Source organism: Oncorhynchus keta, unplaced genomic scaffold (assembly GCF_023373465.1).
Source record: "Oncorhynchus keta strain PuntledgeMale-10-30-2019 unplaced genomic scaffold, Oket_V2 Un_contig_26212_pilon_pilon, whole genome shotgun sequence".
NCBI lineage: Eukaryota > Metazoa > Chordata > Actinopteri > Salmoniformes > Salmonidae > Oncorhynchus > Oncorhynchus keta.
Genome location: NW_026284845.1, coordinates 367,097 through 388,536, shown reverse-complemented (window position 1 = coordinate 388,536; position 21,440 = coordinate 367,097). Strand labels below are relative to the sequence as shown.

Genomic DNA, 21,440 nt, shown 5'->3' with positions numbered 1-21,440 from the left:
GCGACTGAGCACGCAGCCCTGAGGGGCTCCAGTGTTGAGGATCAGTGTGGTGGATGTGTTGCTACCTACCCTCCCCACCTGCGGGCGGCCCGTCAGGAATTCCAGGATCCAGTTGCAGAGGGAGGTGTTTAGTTCCAGGATCCTTAGCTTAGTTATGAGCTTTGAGGGCACTATGATGTTGAACGCTGCGCTGTAATAAATTAATAGCATTCTCACATAGGTGTTCCTTTTGTCCAGGTGGGAAAGGGCAGTGTGGAGTGCAATAGAGACAGCATCATCTGTGGATCTGTTTGGGCGGTATGCAAATTGGAGTGGGTCTAGGATTTCTGGGATAATGGTGTTAATGTGAGCCATTACCAGCCTTTCAAAGCACTTCATGGTTACAGACGTGAGTGCTACAGGTCTGTAGTCATTTAGGCAGGTTGCCTTAGTGTTCTTGGGCACAGAGACTATGGTGGTCTGCTTGAAACATGTTGGTATTACAGACTCAATCAGGGACATGTTGAAAATGTCAGTGAAGACACCTGCCAGTTGGTCAGCACATGCCAGGAGAACACATCCTGGTAATCCATCTGGACCCGCGGCCTTGTGAATGTTGACCTGTTTAAAGGTCTTACTCACGTCGGCTACAGAGAGCATGATCACAATGTCGTCTGGAACAGCTGATGCTCTCATGCATGCCTCAGTGTTGCTTGCCTCGAAGCGAGCATAGAAGTAGTTTAGCTCGTCCGGTAGGCTTGTGTCACTGGGCAGCTCTCGGCTGTGCTTCCCTTTGTAGTCTGTAATAGTTTGCAAGCCCTGCCACATAAGACGAGCGTCGGAGCCGGTAAAGTACGATTCAATCTTAGCCCTATATTGGCGCTTTGTCTGTTTGATGGTTTGTCGGAGGGCATAGCAGGATTTCTCATAAGCTTCTGGGGTAGAGTCCAGCACCTTGAATGTGGCAGCTCTACCCTTTAGCTCAGTTCAAATGTTGCCTGTAATCCATGGCTTCTGGTTGGGACTGTGTCTAACGAACATCACTTTTGGAAACTTAAAAACATCTATCCTATCTATATAGGGGATTGACCGAGGGCCAGAGATTCAAATAACTGTCAAGTTGTTATTTTACCATAGTCAATTCACTTCCCACAGCAGCCCTAGCCAAACCATCTTCCTTAATGTTAGGTGCTCGAGGGCAACTCAACATACTCAACCCAACTATATAGCAGAAAGAAGATTGCTTTTCTCCTGATTGTTAGTGTTCAGAGTCAGCCTACAGACACAGCCAGGCATGAAGAGTAGTGTGAGTCAGATGGGACTCTGCCAAACATAGGTTTATCAGGCCAAGGAGGAGGGGAGAAACAACCCAAGACAAACGACCACAAACGGGGCCGACCGACACTGTGAAAATCCTTTAACCCCTTCAGACTGACTCTCAGGCTGTGCCCCATTCTCTTCCCAAAGGGTACAGAAGTGCGCACTTGCACATTGCCTGTCGTAAATTGAACAGCGTTGTTGTAGTATAAGCTCTGTCCATTCTTTAGGAGCAGGGTAGAGAACCGAGGCATAATCCATGTCTAACCAACCATGTTGTGTTCCTATAGGGGAGACCGTGTCTAACCAACCATGTTGTGTTCCTATAGGGGAGACTGTGTCTAACCAACCATGTTGTGTTCCTATAGGGGAGACTGTGTCTAACCAACCATGTTGTGTTCCTATAGGGGAGACCGTGTCTAACCAACCATGTTGTGTTCCTATAGGGGAGACCATGTCTAACCAACCATGTTGTGTTCCTATAGGGGGAGACCGTGTCTAACCAACCATGTTGTGTTCCTATAGGGGGAGACTGTGTCTAACCAACCATGTTGTGTTCCTATAGGGGGAGACTGTGTCTAACCAACCATGTTGTGTTCCTATAGGGGGAGACCGTGTCTAACCAACCATGTTGTGTTCCTATAGGGGGAGACCGTGTCTAACCAACCATGTTGTGTTCCTATAGGGGGAGACCGTGTCTAACCAACCATGTTGTGTTCCTATAGGGGGAGACTGTGTCTAACCAACCATGTTGTGTTCCTATAGGGAGACCATGTCTAACCAACCATGTTGTGTTCCTATAGGGGAGTCTAACCAACCATGTTGTGTTCTGTGTCTAACCAACCATGTTGTGTTCCTATAGGGGAGACCGTGTCTAACCAACCATGTTGTGTTCCTATAGGGGAGACCGTGTCTAACCAACCATGTTGTGTTCCTATAGGGGGAGACCATGTCTAACCAACCATGTTGTGTTCCTATAGGGAGACCGTGTCTAACCAACCATGTTGTGTTCCTATAGGGGAGACTGTGTCTAACCAACCATGTTGTGTTCCTATAGGGAGACTGTGTCTAACCAACCATGTTGTGTTCCTATAGGGAGACCATGTCTAACCAACCATGTTGTGTTCCTATAGGGGAGACCGTGTCTAACCAACCATGTTGTGTTCCTATAGGGGAGACTGTGTCTAACCAACCATGTTGTGTTCCTATAGGGGGAGACTGTGTCTAACCAACCATGTTGTGTTCCTATAGGGGAGACCGTGTCTAACCAACCATGTTGTGTTCCTATAGGGGAGACCGTGTCTAACCAACCATGTTGTGTTCCTATAGGGGGAGACTGTGTCTAACCAACCATGTTGTATTCCTATAGGGGGAGACTGTGTCTAACCATCCATGTTGTGTTCCTATAGGGGGAGAGTGTGTCTAACCAACCATGTTGTGTTCCTATAGGGGGAGAGTGTGTCTAACCAACCATGTTGTGTTCCTATAGAGGGAGACCGTGTCTAACCAACCATGTTGTGTTCCTATAGGGGGAGACTGTGTCTAACCAACCATGTTGTGTTCCTATAGGGGGAGAGTGTGTCTAACCAACCATGTTGTGTTCCTATAGGGGGAGACTGTGTCTAACCAACCATGTTGTGTTCCTATAGGGGAGACCATGTCTAACCAACCATGTTGTGTTCCTATAGGGGAGACCGTGTCTAACCAACCATGTTGTGTTCCTATAGGGGGAGACCGTGTCTAACCAACCATGTTGTGTTCCTATAGGGGAGACCGTGTCTAACCAACCATGTTGTGTTCCTATAGGGGGAGACCGTGTTGTGTTCTAACCAACCATGTTGTGTTCCTATAGGGGAGACCGTGTCTAACCAACCATGTTGTGTTCCTATAGGGGAGACCGTGTCTAACCAACCATGTTGTGTTCCTATAGAGGGAGACCGTGTCTAACCAACCATGTTGTGTTCCTATAGAGGGAGACCGTGTCTAACCAACCATGTTGTGTTCCTATAGGGGGAGACCGTGTCTAACCAACCATGTTGTGTTCCTATAGAGGGAGACCGTGTCTAACCAACCATGTTGTGTTCCTATAGGGGAGACCGTGTCTAACCAACCATGTTGTGTTCCTATAGGGGGAGACCGTGTCTAACCAACCATGTTGTGTTCCTATAGGGGGAGACCGTGTCTAACCAACCATGTTGTGTTCCTATAGGGGGAGACCGTGTCTAACCAACCATGTTGTGTTCCTATAGAGGGAGACCGTGTCTAACCAACCATGTTGTGTTCCTATAGGGGGAGACTGTGCCACTCTGCTGAAGAACATTGGGGCGCTGCCCGTGGAACTCACCAAAATGTACTTTGCAGAGACCGTGCTGGCACTGGAGTACCTACACAACTATGGCATCGTGCACCGAGACCTCAAGCCTGACAAGTGAGTGGGCTGCACTGCCACCCTGACAATCCCCTGGTGGATTGGAGGTTTTAAATTGCTTTCACACTATACAATATTCACCATAAATGTAATTTCTTAGGAACATTTGGGACATCCTCTAACAATATTAAGCCAAAATGTGTGTACTGTGAAAGGTTCTAGGAATACAGGCTCCTATAGCTCCTACAGGCTCCTATTGGTCATACATACCAGTGGAGGCTGGTGGGAGGAGATATAGGAGGACGGGCTCATTGTAATGGCTGGAATGGAATAATGGCTGTTCCTGGGGTTTGCTGTGCAGTTGATATCTAACAGCCCATGTGTTGTTCCTGTTTCCACCAGTCTTCTGATCACCTCTATGGGCCACATCAAGCTGACCGACTTTGGCCTGTCTAAGATGGGTCTGATGAGCCTCACCACCAACCTGTATGAGGGACACATCGAGAAGGACGCACGCGAGTTCCTGGACAAACAGGTAGATCGATTGATTGGTCAGTCAATCAATCAGTCAGTTAGTCAGTCGGTCAGTCATGTCACTCAGCTAATCAAACAAACAATTAATCATATTGTGAGAGGTAGTATACAGCCAACTTCTCAATGAAGAGCCAATCACATACAGTATGTTAGAAACTCTGTAAATAGCCTACAGTCATGACAGTTGCGTGAGTGAGTTGAATTCAGCATGCGTCCACGGATTGAGAATCAAAATAACCTTGCAAAAACACATAATTTGCCAAGCAAGAGGAATACACACAGTATTCACTCACTAATAATGTTTACCATACAGACTGAATCATCATAAATTCTCGAAATAAATAAAATTCTGGTTCCTTTTTATTTTGCAATTACAGTTTATTGTTTACGCAGGTTTGGAATTTAACTCCCCATATTAATAAATGATGCTGTTAGGCCAGCAGCAATACAGTGTCTTCTCCAGCGGTAGGGCATCTAGCCTGGTTAAGCCAGACTGAATGCTGTGTTGTTTCACATAGAGGTAGAAAGAGGACTCTAGATGGATATAACCTGTTTTAGCATGGACATTGCATGGACACTTGACGTATTTGATACCATTCCACCTATTCTGTTCCAATCATTACCATGAGCCTGTCCTCCACAATTAAGGTGCCACCAACCTCCTGTGCTCTACAGCGTATCAGCGTGCACCCAAGATGTTGCCGTTGTTGATTATGCTTATTGTGCATTACTGTTGAACCAAAAGATGACATGTAACAAAGATTAAATGAAATGGAAACAATGAAATATGTGTATTAAATAAAATAATAATGTATGTTGATGCAATTACTATGCACAATATCTAATTATGTTGCAATATGATAACAATAGGCTAATATATTCAACATGCTGTAAACTATTGTCTTTTAACAGTAAAAAATGTATCACCCTAGTAATTATGACACACCCTCACTTTTGTCATTGGTTGCACTAATTGCAGTGTTTGTTTACATAACCTGGTTCAAGCATTCATGACATGACCATGAAGAAGGCCCAGTGATGCTGAAACATTGGTGGTTTACCCAATAAATTACTGGGAGCTTGTATGTAGAGTGTGCAAATCTCTTTATTAAATGTTTTCAGCCTACAGTTGCTCTCCGTTAGTCAGTGGCTCTACCAACTTGTTTGGGTGTACACCAGCTCATGCTTTTTAATGGGTTCTAATGAAGACATATCATCTGCACATGAAATAGTTGAAGATCCTTTCACGTTGTGGTCTGTGCAGACTCTTGATTAGAGGGCATTGGTTATTCACTCAGCTGTGATGAACTAGGCCCCTGCTGCCTCAACAGTGTACAGCAACAGTACCAATTAGAATTAGAATTATGATTATCAGCATTATACAATCTGGGTCCTTGATTAGTGATTACTGTACAGTACTTCTGTCAGAGACAGATGGAAGAATGTTCAAGCTCTTGGGCTTGCAGATAGCTAAGCAGACCAGACCTGGGTCCAAATAGTATTTGTTGTTGTCTTTCATTTTTATTGAGCCTGTCTGGAGTGCCAAATGGGCAGGTGTTGCACTTTTGGGACTACTCCATTGCATCTGGTACATGTAGTTGAGAGGAAAATAGAGGCAAGGAGCGTGATCGAGACTTCTGATTGGTGGATCTCTCTCCCGTCCCAGGTGTGTGGCACCCCAGAGTACATAGCCCCGGAGGTGATCCTGAGACAGGGCTACGGGAAGCCGGTGGACTGGTGGGCCATGGGCATCATCCTCTATGAATTCTTAGTGGGCTGTGTGCCCTTCTTTGGAGACACGCCTGAGGAGCTCTTTGGACAGGTCATCACAGGTGAGTCTGCCATCAATCAATCAGTCAAAAGGTCTTTGAACAGGTCATTACAGGTGCTTAAGACATGAGGGCTGGCCTTTCCCTATGTCTGCACCTGTTATCTTTTTGAATCCCCCAGTGCCTCTTGTTCTGTTCTGTATGTCAGGGGTTTTCAAAGCTCTCCTCGGGGACCCCAGACAATTCACAAGTTGAATCAGGTGTGCTAGCTCTGGAATTGATCAAATGAACGGCTGGGGGTCCCCGAGGAGAGGTTTAAAAACCACTGCTGTAGGTGACTGTTGACTCCAAGGCCTCTGTGTACTAACTTGTACCTGACTCAATGTTGGTCCGGTTCCAAATCCTTGCTGTTCATTCTCTCTGTACCTGGCTCTGTTGTCTCTCTCAGATGACATAGTGTGGCCTGATGGAGATGAGGTCCTGCCCGCTGATGCCCAGGGACTGATATCAACCCTGCTACAGACCAATCCGCTGATGAGGCTGGGTACAGGTACTACAAAAGGGCTTCTCAAACTTGTTCTGCACATGACAAAAGGCCCTTAGTTGACACTAAAAGTTTAGCTCGTATTATGTACCCATTTGAAGATTTTCTCAGGGGACCTAATTTCAACTTGGTCCCTCCCGACACCTAGTTTCTGAACCAATGTGCTAGAATTTAAGAATGTTCCTCCTGTTTCTGCTGTAGTCTACTGTCATAATCTTACCAAACACAACTTTGTTTGTCAAGGCAATGCATTGTTGAACACAGATTTTACTACAGACCCTGGTTCATTCCCAGGCTGTGCCACTGCTGGCCGTAGCCGGTAGTCCGATAGGACTGCACACAATTGGCCCAGCGTCGTCCAGGTTAGGGGAGGATTTGGCTGGGGGTGCTTTACTTGGCTCATCGTGCTGTAGCACCTCCTTGTGGCAGGCCGGGTGCCTGCAGGCTGACCCTGGTCGCCAGTTGATTGGTGCGGCTGGCTTCCGGGTTAAGCTGGCGGGTGTTAAGGAGCGCGGTTAGGCAGGTCATGTTTCGGAGGACACATGACTCCACCTTCACCTCTCCCGAGTCCATTGGGGAGTTGCAGCGATGAGACAAGATCGAAAAGGGGTACATTTTTTTATTTTATTATAATAACAACAGTCTGGCACACAGCAGGCTACTCTCCCTAGGTCTCTGATATGAGTCAGAAAATATTCCTGCTTACTGTGTGTAATGAATCATGCCATAATTATTCACATTTTAACCTTTGTTTATGTATTACTCCAACTACCATGGCCCAGAGCCATATGCTTTTCCGAGGCCTACATTCTTAGAGCTGATCTTGTTGTTGGTATTATTCCTCCGTGCCCCCAGGGGGAGCGTTTGAGGTGAAGCAGCACTCGTTCTTCTCTGACCTGGACTGGAACAGTCTACTGAGACAGAAGGCAGAGTTCATACCTCACCTGGAGTCGGAAGAGGACACCAGCTACTTCGACAGTGAGTGCCGTTACCTATGTATTTAATGCCAATACAGCACACTGGCTGCATTTACACATGCAGCCCAATTCTGATACTTTGCCCAATTGGCCAAAAACTTATCTGATTGATCAAAATACATAGAATTGGAAAAAGATCAGAATTGGGCTCCATGTGTAAAGCAAATGAGTCTTTGATCTTTGATACGGGTTATCTCATGGTAAAACTCAGCCAAGCCAGAGAGTGGTTCTCCCAAAGCGTTGCAGCGACTTTGAAAAGTATAAGCAGAGGAGAGAGAACGCCAAGGCTAGGGACGTTAAATTATTTATGAAAACTAAGACTCTCTCTCGCTCTCTCTCTTTCTCTCTCTTTCTCGCCATCTCTCTCTCTCTGTCTCTCTCTCTGTTTCCCTCTCTCTTCTCCTGTCCTCCCTCAGCCCGTTCAGATCGTTATCACCACATCAATGCGTACGATGAGGATGACACCAACGATGATGATGAGCCTGTTGAGATCAGACAATTCTCCTCCTGCTCCCCTCGCTTCAGCAAGGTACACAGACACACACAAACACACACACACACTTATGGTTGGGGAGTAACTGATTACATTACAAAACACTAGCAGATTAAAGATACTTTTGACAAACTAGATGATTACTTCTTGGATTACTTTTAAAGTAGTACGGCTTCCCTTGAGCAAATTAGAGTTAAGTTCAATGGCCAGCAACCGATTTCTCACCTTGTCGGCTCTTCGAACCAGTGATCTTTCAGTTACCGGCCAAACAAACACTCTAACCGTTGTAGGCTACCTCCCACCCTGCTAGGTAACTAGTCATTTTCTCTCTTCATCTCCCCTTACTAGTGGATTACATTGGCTCTCTCTCTCTCTCTCAATCCCTCCTCTTTTGTCCACCTCATAGTTTGAATCCCTATTATCCTGTCATTCTGTCGTTATACCATCTTTCCTTCTAGACTCCAGCCACCCAAGTCATAGACTGTTCTCTCTGCCACCGCACAAGCAGTACCGAGGCACCAAGTCAGGAACCAACAGGACCCTGAACAGCTTCTACCCCCAAGCCATAAGACTGCTAAACAAGCCTGCTAAATGGCTACCCAGGATTCCTGCATTGACCATCTCTTGCACTGACTCTATGCACACACACTGGACTCTACACACAGACTCACAGATGTTTACACCAGTGGCGGTCGGTGCCATTTAAGATGAGGCATGGCCTTATTTATTTTACAGCATATTGGATGACTGTCCTTCATATTCCATTCAACCAGCTCAATGTAACATCGATAGGTTTAGGCTACTACATGATACATTTTCTCTATACCTATCATGAGGTTGCTACAACCTAGCCTATGAATGAAAGTTTACAATGTAGGTGCACAGGTCGAGAGAAAAATGTGAGTAGTCAAGTTGACAGACAGTGACACATTCAATACCGCCTTGCTCACTCTTGCCTGCATCTAGCTTATTTAGAGTGTAATCGTTAGTCCAACAGTTGCAAACGAGAGTTTCTATTGGGCAAATAAAGGTATGTTTATTCCCGTTTCATTCTGTTGAAGAAAGGTTTTTCAACAGAATCGGCAGAATTAATACACCCCTGATCACGCACAAACACACACAGTCTACATCATTGTCACCATATTAGCTAACATCATAGTCAACATAGCTACTAGAACTAACGTGTTAATATAAACCTGCTACAATCATACAGCACAGTGTATAGTCAGCAAGCATTTAGCAGTTACACCAGTGGGCCCTGGTGGCAATAAATTCATATAACAAAAAGCTTACCTTCCAGTGTTCCAGTGTTGGCTCGCCATAGCCAGCAAGCTAACATAGAATCCCTTTCTGTTTGAGCCAGGTTTTTGAGTAGGTTGAACTATCTCGCTGTTGAACTATTGTCTTTCTCTCTCTTTGAGTCAACTACTCACCACATTTTATGCACCAAAGTGCTAGATAGCTGTAGCTTCTGCTTTCAGTACTAGATTTGTTCTCTGATCCTCTGATTGGGTGCACAACATGTCAGTTCATGCTGCAAGAACTCTGATAGGTTGTAGGATATCCTCTGTAAGTTGTCATAATTACTGTGTAAGTCTATGGAAGGGGGTGAGAACCATGAGCCTTCTAGGTTTTGTATTGAAGTCAATGTACCCAGAAGAGGACGGAAACTAGCTGTCCTCCGGCTACATCATGGTGCTATCCTAAGAGTGCTGTTGAGGCTACTGTAGAACAGTGTATTTTAATCAATTAATTGGTGACGTAAATATATATTTAGTATAACTATCTTTTTTTTCTATTTTACTAGGCAAGTCAGTTAAGAACAAATTCTTATTTTCAATGACGGCCTAGGAACAGTGGGTTAACTGCCTGTTCAGGGGCAGAACGACAGATTTGTACCTTGTCAGCTCGGGGATTTGAACTTGCAACCTTTCGGTTACTAGTCCAACGCTCTAACCACTAGGCTACCCTGCCGCCCCATCTAAAAGGGATAACTTTTTTAATGTTTCACTATTTCAATTTTTCTGAAATTCACTGAGGAGGATGGTCCTCCCCCTCCTCTGCGGAGCCTCTACTGACTTAAACAGACACCCCACCACACACATACACACACACTACTACATACACCCACACACTCATAAGATGCACACACATGCATACTGACGCCACACACACACGTTTACACACACACACACACACACACACACACACACACACACACACACACACACACACACACACACACACACACACACACACACACACACACACACACACATACACACACACACAACACACACACACACACAACACACACACACACACACACACACACACACACACACACACACACACACACACACACACACACACACACACACACACACACACACACACACACACACACAAGCTGCTGCTACAGTCTATTATCTATCCTGTTGCCTAGTCACTTTACCCCTCCCTATATGTACATATCTACCTCACTTACCTTGTATTCCTGCACATCGACTCGCTGCTGCTACTCCCTGTATATAGACATGTTATTTTGACTCATTATTGTTATTCGTTATTCACTGTGTATTTATTACTCATATCACTATTTACATTTGTTATATTATTTTGTATCTTTACCTTGAACTGCATTGTTGGAAAAAGACCCGTAAGTAAGCATTTCCCTGTTAGTCTACAACTGTAGTAAAATGTGATTTGATTTATTCCAGTAGTTTAGATTTAGAAGCCAATGTACATATCACAGTACAGCTCATGTTATGGCCACTGCTTCAGTTACCATGGTGCTGAATACTCTTTAGCCTTGTTTTAAAGCACTGGTCTCCCACACACACCAGCATACTCACAGCTCATTTACGAGACCTTGCCGTGTGTGTGTGCGAGTGTGTGTGTCTGTGTGCGTGTTGTACGTATTAGCTGAAGCACCCACCTACTTTGTATTACATGTAAAGTAGTTGACTCTAGCCTATCCTTATTTAAATGCAGTTGTTGTAAGTTAATTAGCGCCGCAATCTTTCTATCTACAGTATGTAACTGACTATCATGTTCTATGTTTGTCTTAAGGCTTAAGGGTAGTGATGATGAGTGTTTTAACCAACTTGCTTCCTTTCTTTATTTTCAGGCCATGTATTCATAAAGTGTTTCAGAGTAGGATCAGTAGTGTGGCTCAGATTTGGACTCTCTCTCCATGGCCCCTCTGCAGGTGTACAGCAGCATGGAGCACCTGTCCCAGTTGGAGCAGAAGGCCCCCTCAGTGACTCGACGGGAACACAAGGGCTCCCGGGAGGACAACAGGGGGAAGAGAGAGAGTCTGGGAAGCTTCCCTATCAGGGACAAGAGCTGGAGGACCGGTTCACCTGAGATGTGAGTTTGGTGGGTTGAGAGAGAGAGAGAGAGAGAGAGAGAGAGAGAGAGAGAGAGAGAGATGGGGGGGATTTTATGTCTGAGTTTCATACACAGGTTGGTTTATAGAATTGAGATCCACTGTCTATAATTGACTCTAGTGAGTGTGGGAGTGTGATTGTGTGAACTCTCATGCTGAGATCCTGTATTGGGGAAGTGTCAGAACCTAAGGCGGTGGAAGCAGCCATTAAAACATCCAAACAGAGAGAAGTTAACACTAAATTTAAGGGGGTATACATAGGCATTCATGAAATGTATACAAGTCATGATACCTTTATACCAACATTCACAACACATTGATTCAACATCAGTTTAAATACGTTTTCAAAATAAAAGTCCCTTAGCATTGGGAGTAATAGCCTCTTCTCTTCTCCTGGCCCCTCAAAGGAAGCGTCTGTCCGGTTCTGAGTCCCTATACATGGACGGTGACTCCAGCCCTCCCCTCGGGGCCCGGCGCCGTTTCTCCGCCCTCATGGACACGCATCGCTTCGCCTCACAGCAGGAGGACAACCCAGACCCCCTGACACGCCAGCCCCTGTCAAGGCCAGGGGGACTTCACTGGAGGTGGCCTCCGTTCCCTCCACACCCCCTCCACCCCCAGCACCACCCCTGACCCAAAGGAGGAACATGTAGGAGGTGAGAGAGAGAGAGAGAGAGAGATTACGGGGTGGTAGAGGTTTGTTTCACTTGTATTGTCACCGGACAAACTGGTGATTTTATCAGGTGAGGTGACAATTGAAAACTCAGTAGAAAGTGATGATGTGTATAGATTGTAAGTAAGCCAAGAGAGGACATTAGCTAAGCTCCAACAATATACTGTACTTGAGACTGGAGAGTAATATTTTTTTCCGCCAACAGAGAAACCACCAAGCCCAGGCGAGACTCTGGGAGCCACGCCCACTCCATCCACTACTCCTGGACCTACATCAGCCAATAGGGAGCTGGGGGCAGGACCTGTGTATGACCCCCTGGGCCCCGGGCCACGAATGACCTGGTCCTCCGCAGGGCGAGACACCAGCAGATGTCTGGAGACACAGGGGAGAAGAGGAACTCACGGCCTGGCAACAAGGTTATCAAGTCAGCCTCGGCCACAGCCCTATCTGTCATCATACCTGCAGGTAACTATGCTGAATTGTTATGTGTTGTTTCTGTCTTGAGTAGCTTTATATGTATTTTAATAATCAAATACATTTAATCAGGCAGTCCATTAATCACTATGGCCTCCTGCCACTAGAGGGTGCTGTGAGCTGCGATGTTACTCTAATGCTGAGTTTACACAGCATACTTCAAACCGCATGATGAAATAGTACACTGTAATATGTGTATCTCTATGCCTAAAACTTTTCTTACTCTTTTTCTTACCCACAATCACTTCCATTATCTCCCAATTTGTCATTCCTTCATCTTTCCCCTTTCCATTACTCCTCTCCCTAACATTCTCCCCCCACCACAGTAGACCAGTACGTCCACAGTCACAGCTCCCCTTGGCCAGCCCCATGTCCCCCGCTCCCTGTCTTCCAACCCCTCCTCCCGGGACTCGTCACCCAACCGTGACTACTGTCCGGCCCCCGCCGTCAGCGTGCTGCGCTCTCCCATCACCATCCACCGCTCAGGGAAGAAGTACGGATTTACCCTCAGGGCGATACGGGTCTACATGGGAGATACGGATGTTTACAGTGTCCATCACATCATCTGGGTGAGGAGAGGGGGAGGAGAAGGGGGAGGGGTGGATTAATTCATTAATTAACTTGAAAGCTATACACTATCCTATTTATTGATTGACAATGTATCCTCGTCCAATGGCAGCACGTGGAGGATGGAGGCCCCGCCCAGGAAGCAGGACTGTGTGCAGGTGACCTCATCACCCATGTGAATGGGGAGTCTGTCCACGGATTGGTCCACACGGAAGTGGTGGAACTCATTCTAAAGGTATGATGGAAGAAGAGACTGAGTTCTACAATAGACTTTGTTGATATGCGTAGGTTTGCGTAACATCCATGCTCATTGTTGGTCTCTTAAGCTATGAGTACGGGTGTTATTCGTCAATGTAGATGTGAAGGAGGTCGTTCTGTGACCATGCTCATGTGATGAGTAACTTGCCTGCATACAAGCGTTGGCTCCCTGAGCTAGTGCCCAGGCGTTTAGCTCAGCAGGCTAACCTAGACTTGTGGCATGCAGAAAACCTGTGATCAAACCCCAGTCAGTCACATAGACATAGCTCATCATCATTCTGTGTGCCCCTGCAGAGTGGCAACAAGGTGACAGTGACCACCACACCGTTTGAGAACACCTCCATCAAGGTGGGTCCGCACGCAAGTCCAACTACAAGTGCAAGATGGCCCGACGCAATAAGAGGCCCATCGGCAAAGAGGGACAAGAGAGGTACTGTAGTATGGCACTCTCATTTACAGTAGCTGTTATCATGTATGCTGTAACATGGACAAGAACAGTTACATGTATTTATTCAGCATTCTGCTAATACGTTTCAGTATCTCTCCATGTTATACATTGCAAAACTTTTTTTTAAATGAAAACGATTCTCTTCTACCCTCTCCTACTCCATTCCCTATCCCTCTGTCCCCCTCCTCCCTCTCTCCTCCCTACAGTAAGAAGCATAGCTCCCTGTTCAGGAAGATCACTAAACAGTCTAACCTGCTCCACACCAGCCGCAGCCTGTCCTCTCTGAACCGCTCTCTGTCGTCCAGTGACAGTCTACCAGGTTCTCCCTCCCACAACCTGTCAGCCCGCTCCCCTACACAGCAGGGATACAGGTCCACACCTGAGTCCTCCTACCTGGGTGAGTAACAGACCTGAGGGGTACACTACAAAGCAGCATCAATCAGGTAGCCAGCTAACTTGCCTAACTATTCTAAAATAAAACATTTTGAAAGATAAGCTTGAAATGTACGTGGTCTAATTGACTCAAACACATACTGTATCTAAGTTTAGCTTTCTAAATGAATTAGAAAATCAATAGTTATTTCTGGTTGTTTATGGAAGTTAGCTGGCTAACTCTTTGATCCCACTTTGTAGTATACACCTCAGGGTTCCAAATTGTATTTGTTTTCTTTGAAGTAAATAGAGTGTTTGAGATTGTCAGATGAGTGTCAGATGGTCAGGGTTTGGGAACCAGTGTTGGTTCCATTGCACCAGGCAAGCTGAATCAAACATTGTAATCCCAATTGTGGCTGAACTGATTATTAATCTTTAGCTGAAGAATCTGTTTTTCCCTCTTCCTCTCTCACCTTTCTCTTTTCTGTCTATCTTCTCTCTTCTTGTCTCTCTTTCTCTACCCCTCTCTCTTTTCTCTCTATCTTCACTGTAACCTCTCTCTTGTCTTTCTCTTTCCTCTCCCCCAGGTGTGTCCTCTCAGAGCAGCTCTCCTGCCTCCAGCACCCCCAACTCCCCTGCCGCCTCCCAGCACATGCGCCCCAGCTCCCTGCACGGCCTCTCCCCCAAGCTCCACCGCCAGTACCGCTCAGCCCGCTGCAAGTCTGCCGGCAACATCCCCTCTCCCCTTAGCCCACACACCATCCCCCACCCAGTCCTCCCCTCCGCCACTCCCGGGCCACACCATCGGTAGCTCCAACACCACCCAGACCTTCCCTGCCGGGGCAAAGCTCCACTCATCACCACCCGTGGTCCGCCCCAGGCCCAAGTCCGCCGAGCCGCCCGTTCCCCACTCCTCAAGAGGGTCCAGTCAGCAGAGAAGCTCACCTCGCCGCTGTCTCATTCCCAGTCGTCGAGTGGTGGGGTGGGAGGGCCTCTGAGGAAACACAGCCTGGAGGTATTGTGAATGTGGCGGTCTGAGATGTGTATTAGAGGTGTGACACATGGGTAACGTGTGCTATGGGTGTATTATGAATGTGTCCAGTTTATAATGTACAGTATAGTGTTGATTTAGTATTTTCATCTCGTTTATTAGTTTAAGTATATACGGGAAGACATTTAAATACAGTTAAAACAACACATTGGGAATTAAAAGAACTTGAGTCTTTTTAGTAGACCTACTGTATACAGCATCACTATGTGTCTAAGACAATTTCCCCTAAATAAAAGTTTATCCTATCCTATCCTAGGTCCAGCACTCTGACTTGTACCGCAAGGACCAGTTCCACTGTTGCGAGCTGGGGCTCCAGAGTTTGTTGGAGACGGAAGGGGAGAATCTACCAGCTCTGAACCCCCACTGCTGCCCTCCGCCCCAGGCTCCCAGGGTTCATCTACAGGGGCAACTACCACGACACCAGAGACGGGGGTGCTCAAGCCGATGAGGAAGTTAGGGAGGCAAGAGTCGCCGCTGAGTAGGGATACACTGCTGGCTGGTAGGGAGAGGAAAGAGAGAGAGAGAGGAAGAGAGAGAGAGAAAGATCGAGGGAGAGGGTGGGAGAGATCATTATGGCTTATAGCAACAGGACAACAACCGTCCCAGAGAGGTCACCTAACCGAGGAGGAGGAGCCACAACAGATAATCACCAATCAATAGCTAGAAAACCCTCAACCAGTGAGCATACCTTTAGCCCTCAGAGTAGCCCCACCTACAGAGCCCAATCCAGCCAATCGCTAAATCTGGATTCCATCAAAACTACAAGTCCCAAAACTACAAGTCCCATTACTCCCACTGGGTCACCAGGTATATTTAGGGGCCATCCAGAAGGAGCAGAGAAGAGCCAGCGTCAGACAAACATGTCTATCAAGCAACAGAGCCTCCGAACGGCCGTGAGTACAAGCCCTCTCAGCCAAGACTCCCAGGAGAATTATGGGGAGGACAGAACGGAACCAAAGCTAAATGGAGACAACAAGGTGTGTCCTCCTCCCAGGCCCAGCATGCCCTGTGGGGGCCCTCTAGGGAGAGGCACTAGTCCAGACAGAGGCATGGGTATGGGTGGATCATCAATAACGTCAGGGTCTACAGGTATGTTCAAGGCTAGTAGTAAACCATCAGGAATAGTAGGAGAGAGCCTGAGAAAAAATGGAGCCGAGAACAATGGCTCTCCAAGAACTTCAGAACTGGGGTTGAGAAGCCCCAAAAGCCCCAAACCTCCAGCCAGGGCCCTGGCTCCAGCTGTCCCACCCCACGGACAACCCCTCTCCCTGGGCAAGGTGAGGCAGGGCCTGGGGCCTGTCAACTGCTACCGAGGGACCCTGGACTGGGAGGATAAATGTCGGCTGGAGGTAGTGGAAGAACACTCTCCATCCCCCTCCCCCTCCCCCACAGGCGTCACCCCCTCGCTCTGCGCACCCTCCTTCTGTCCAGGCAGGTCCAGGCCTGTTTCCCCGGCGACAAGACAAGCTTTGTCACCCAGCTGACCAGTGCCGCTAAATTGGTCCTGGGGCCTATAAAGGGGTCAATGGTGTCCCAGTCCCAGGAGGGGCCCAAGGGGAAGGAGCTGAAAGACATGCCCAAGCCGGGTGAGGAGAAGCAAGGTGCCTCGGCAGGAAAGTCTGAGGCTTCGTCCGGACTTGGAGTCCGGATGGTTGGCGGTGGCACCACAGTGGCCCAAAGTCCAGCTAACTCTGTTCCTCAGTCTGATAAGGCGAACATAGGTAGCCACCCCCCAAATTGTAACCCTTCTATCTGAAAGGATTTTAGAGAGGGGGGCATTGAGAAATGAGATGCCTTTTCAGATTTCTAGAACAATTCCACAATGTCAAGCACTTAAGACGACATTCCAGTTCTAGAAAAGCATATCAACATGGTATTGACTTATCTGTAACCATGAGTGAGCAGAACTATTGTAAAGGTGCTGTTACGGCCATTTTCTATTATACAGTTAGTATATATTAAGACAACGCTCTACTTTATGAACTATTAGATATCTATAACAGATCTGTATGTATGTATGTGAAATGAATGCATGTCATGTGGTACATTTTGTGTGTTTCTAGAATAAAAAGGAGTGAAAAGTGCTTTACTGATCAGAACATGCTGAATACTGTGAAACACCAAATCCAGTTACTTACTCGTTTTTTTCTATCTCGACTAAACGACCAATCACTTCTGTTCCTGTAATTCACTCAAATAAACGTAATCACGAGCAGAGGGTATGCTGAGGCACAATCACGTCATTACAACCTTGACAGCAACAACAACAAAACACAAAATCCAATCGGCCACTGTAGATTTGTCTTCGGAAAGTAAATGACTAAATTACTACTGTAAAAGACAATGACGCGCCACTAGATTTTATCTTTAGAAAGACACTCGACTGACCCACACAGGACCAATGACTACTGTCGTTTTCTGTTACTACTGTAAGGCCGCCCATGACAAAGAATTATGGTCCAACACTACACTCACTGAAGTCCTCAGTTGATTAGCATAGCCAGATTAGCATAGCATGCTGTCAGTGAATGTCTGTAAGTGAAGGATGAAGTGAAACAACCTTGAGTTAGTTCTGGGTGAATCTTGAAGGCTATGGCACATTTGTGTGCCATGGATTGCGTCCGAAATGGCATCCTATTCCCTATAAAGTGGACTACTTTTGATCAGAGCCCCTGTGGTAGTGCACTATATAGGGAATAGGGTGCATTTGGTGCCTGGGTAAAGAAGAGTAAAGCTCCTCTGACAGTTCTGAAGCTCAGAGCGCTTATCTCTACAGAACAGGACTACTACTGCAGCCCACACACACACACACACACACACTGGTGTAAGCGGAGTTGATATTCATGGATTTAAATCCCATACCCCTGTGGTGGATGATTTGGGCTGTGTGCGTGTGTGCGTACCCCAATGTGTGTGTGTTTCAGGGATGGGTTCAGTAAACCAGAAACTATATAGAAACTAACAGAATCCAAACTTGAATAACATTGATAAATTAGAATAATTGTATTTTGTTGTGAATAAAATGATCTGTTACTTGATCCTGACTGCACAGCTACGGTAAGGAGATTACTGTAAATATCTGTAAAGACTATGGCTCTACTATTAGTTCGTTCTAATTGTCACTCATCATGTTTTGTTTTGGACCAAAAAGGTGAAGAAGAAAAAGCAGGTGTAAATGGATGTAGCATATTTAATAGATGTAAAATGCATATTAAGGGCTTTATGGATGGATAAGGTTTTTCATTCTTTGATGTCAAATGTTCACTTGCTGTTGCTGTTATCGTTTATCCATCTGTTTTTCTATTAACCTTATTTTCATATTGGATTCCTTCCTAATTCTGGTGTCAGGTATCTGAGAGTTTAACTGTCTGTTTTTAGCCTGGGTGCCTGTCTGTTTCTTGCCAACTCTGTATGGAATTGTCATGTCAAACAATGGCAATGGAGTAGGCAAAATCACAAACAGATCTGGGACGAGGCTAGTCTGTGTTGTGTAATAATAATATGACTATGTTTCACTCACCACAGTAGGATTCACTGTAAGTTGAGCACTACAACTGTATGTGTGTTAAGATAATACACTGTGCATTATTTCAATGGTGAAATTATGATGATCTCTCTCTCTCTCTCTCTCTCTCTCTCTCTCTCTCTCTCTCTCATCTTCTCTATCAAACATGTAACACCCATAATCTTTATGCGAATGATTGGCAAATGCTTGTTAGTGGGTGAAAAATATCAGATGTTGGAATTATTCTGGTAGAATATGCAAGCTTTTATGTACTACATTACTTGGCTGCTTTTCAGAAGACTTTCTGACTGCAACCTATAACTTGGACCATACCGCCCCCTTATGGTGTGTGTATATATACAGTACCAGTCAAATGTTTGGACACACCTACACGTTCCAGGGTTTTTCTTTATTTTTACTATTTACTACATTGTATAATAATAGTGAAGACATCAAAACGATGAAATCACACATATGGAATCATGTAGTAACCAAAAAAATGTTAAATAAATCAAAATATATTTTATAATTGAGATTCTTCAAAGTAACCACCCTTTGCCTTGATGACAGCTATGCACTCTCTTGGTGTTCTCTCAACCAGCATCATGAGGTAGTCACCTGGAATGCATATGAATTAACATTAATTTGGGATTTTTTGGTTCCAACCGCTGTGTCTTTGTGAGATGCAGAGTAGGTGAATGGAGGATCGCCGCATGTGTGGTTCCCACCGTGAAGAATAGAGGAGGAGGTGTGATGGTGTGGGGGTGCTTTGCTGGTGACACTGTCAATGATTTCTTTCGAATTCAAGGCACACGTAACCAGCATGGCTACCACAGCATTTTGCAGCTATACGCCATCCAATCTGGTTTGCACTTAGTGGAATTATCATTTGTTTTTCAACAGGACAATGACCCAACACACCTACAGGCTGTATAAGGGCTATTTGACCAAGAAGGTGATGGAGTGCAGCATCAGATGACCTGGCCTCCACAATCACCCTACCTCAATCCAATTAAGATGGTTTGAAATTAGTTGGACCGCAGAGTAAAGGAAAAGCATCCAACAAGTGCTCAGCATATGTGCGAACTCCTTCAAGACTGTTGGAAAAGCATTCCAGGTGAAGCTGGTTGAGAGAATCAAGGCAAAGGGTGGCTACTTTGAAGAATCTCAAATATAAAATATATTTTGATTTGTTTCATCATTTTTTGGTTACTACATGATTCCATATGTGTTATTTCATAGTTTTTATGTCTCCACTATTATTTTACAGTGTAGAAAATAGTAAAATAAAGAAAATCCCTGGAATTAGTAGGTGTGTCCAAACTTTTCACTGGTACTGTATATATACAAAACATTGTTCCATATCATAATCATTATGCCATGTAATTTAACATAGTTTATTCAAAATAAATATCTCATTTTATACTATTATGGAGTTTATTATCATCATATCTGAGAGATACATATTGTTGTAATGACACGTCAAGGTACTTAATATAGCAAGATATATTTTAGGGATGCTGTTGTAATGAAGAGGCCTAGGGCCGTGGCTTATTCAGACTTGAGATAAGAACACTTAACTTGGACTTAAGTCAAGAAATGTGGACTTAAATCGAGGTTTTATTGACTTAAATCCATGTTAACTACTTATCTCAAGTCTAAATTTGGCCCCTACTGAATATACAGTTGTCTCTTGTTTTGGTAGATAACTGGAATGTTTGCAGTAGTTTACAATATATTCTTATTGTTATATGAATCATTCCACTTGTTGTTATTCTCTAACTGTTCAGAGATGAGTGGCTCTTTAGCGTTATTCTGTGACTGTTAGTTCTACCTTCAAATATAAAGGGAACCAGATAACATTTTGTCACATTTCCAATGTTATCAACCTGATCACTAAGGTGGTGTTTATTGTATTATAATCATTGAAACATCAGGAGTAGATAAGTTAGTCAAAACTGTACTGTGAAGAGAAAATACATGCACATTTTGAAAAATAAACTCTCTCATTATTTGTATGTGAGGTTTTTTGCAGGCATATTTTACTCAAAACTTTGCATGGAGGAATTCCGTGGTATATAGAGATCTGTTTTATATGTTAACGATGGCAGAAAATGCACATCCTAATCATGATTATGATGAATTGTTTGAAATGCACTTTATATTTTCAAGCGTTTTTTCTTCATTTCTAAGTGTTTGTTTTGGTCTGTATTGCTACAGTTATGTATTATCTGGGCGAAAATAAAATCTAAACTGTACTTAAACAAATATACAATTATATTTATTCACAATGGCCACCAACTATTAATATGTCTCATTCACCTCATTTGAAAATGTTATGTAGATAAAGGGCAAGTATGATGACATTATACCTTTCTCTTGTTGTTTGTCATTTCGGCGTTTCTTATTTACATTGAACATGGTGGTCCGTTACCTAGCAGATGCTCTTATCAAGAGTTACTTACAGACAGTATAGTCAACTAAGGTAGATACAGCAATCACATATTACAGTCATTGTGGGTATTTCTTCAATAAACCAGATATCAGCCAAATCAGTGCTAGTTAGAAAGGACCAATGGGAGCGTTAGTGCCAGAAAGACAAGTACAACAGTCTAATACTAGACACGTGAAGGGAAGAACGTGTAATACAATTCAGAGAATTTATCCAAACTTTAACTTCTGCCACCGTCATTTTCTTGTGCATACCGATAATAAATACA

The 21,440-nt window shown here is 44.9% G+C and overlaps 1 pseudogene; it reads left to right on the top strand.

Annotated features, from left to right (window-relative positions):
- Positions 1 to 3,585: 3,585 nt before the first annotated feature.
- Positions 3,586 to 17,299, top strand: LOC127922544 (microtubule-associated serine/threonine-protein kinase 1-like; annotated as a pseudogene).
- Positions 17,300 to 21,440: the final 4,141 nt, after the last annotated feature.